This window comes from Vombatus ursinus, unplaced genomic scaffold (genome assembly GCF_900497805.2).
Source record: "Vombatus ursinus unplaced genomic scaffold, bare-nosed wombat genome assembly UNPS02011431.1, whole genome shotgun sequence".
Lineage (NCBI taxonomy): Eukaryota > Metazoa > Chordata > Mammalia > Diprotodontia > Vombatidae > Vombatus > Vombatus ursinus.
This window is the reverse complement of record NW_020951209.1, coordinates 6,327,122-6,328,073: the sequence shown is the minus strand read 5'-3', so window position 1 is coordinate 6,328,073 and position 952 is coordinate 6,327,122. Positions and strand designations below refer to the sequence as shown.

The 952-nt window shown below is 61.8% G+C and overlaps 1 protein-coding gene across 1 annotated transcript in view; it reads right to left on the bottom strand.

The window, feature by feature from the left end:
- Nucleotides 1-636, bottom strand: part of TSPAN11 (tetraspanin 11) — a 164,123-nt gene extending 163,487 nt beyond the window's left edge. Inside the window, exon 1 of the mRNA XM_027856440.1 lies at nt 551-636. The gene's annotated coding sequence lies outside the window, so the exon portion shown is untranslated. The remainder of the gene's footprint in view (nt 1-550) is intronic.
- Between the last annotated feature and the right edge of the window lie 316 nt (nt 637-952).

The following is a 952-nucleotide window of genomic DNA, read 5'->3' as shown; positions in this document are numbered from 1 at the left end:
ACACACACACACACACACACACACACACACACACACACACACACAGAGATTCAGGGTAGAAAGGAAGGTGTGAGATAGGGTCACAACGACATAAATCACAAGCTTGGGACACAACACAGACGTGCGAGGACAAATCGCAGACGTCAGTAAACAGATGGGAGGGAAGCACACTTGGGCACACGCAAACACACGGGCAAGTACGTCTCAGGTTTCGGCTGCTTTTCCCGCTCCCCCTGGCAGAGCTGGCCCCTCCTCAGGAGCGAGCTGCCCAGCCTCGGGAGTGGACCTGTCTGGAGGTCACCTCCTCTTTTGCGCAGGGAAGCTGCAGCCCAGTCCCAGCCCCGAAGCGTGGCTCCTAGCTGGGCCTTGGCAGTCACACCTTCCTCCACCAGAGTCCCCGCCCCATCACTGTGCCACGCTGGCTGCCCCGCCTCCCCGCAGTGGAAGGCGTGGGTGGGTGGGTGGGTGGGTAGGTGTGTGCGGGTACGTGCTGGTGTCACGGCAGGGTGCATGCCTTCTCCCCCCTCGCTCCCTGCAGCCCCTCACTTACCGGGGGCGTTGGAGCTCCAGGCTCTCTGGTTGCAGAAACACTGAGCCCAGAGAGGCGGAGATCGGTCGCTCTCCTCTGCTGCACATCAACCTTCCTCCCTGCCACCCCTTTCCCCCCGCCCCAACTTCTCCTCCCACCCCGAGAGGTCAGGGAAGGGGCACTTTGGTCAGCCTGGTGCTCAGACTAGGAGCCTCCAAGAAGTCTGTGCAGTCCGAGCAGGCTGACTGCTTCGGGGCATTTCCTTCCTGGCCAAAGCCCGAATGCACTCGAACCCCTATGGCACCGACTTCTGTCTCCTCCCCACGCCCCTCTTCAGTTCTCCATCTCCCTCCTCCTCCACTCAGCTTCGCAAGGAGGACATTCCCGGGGGGTGGGGAGGGGGGGACTCAGCAGACAGCCTTT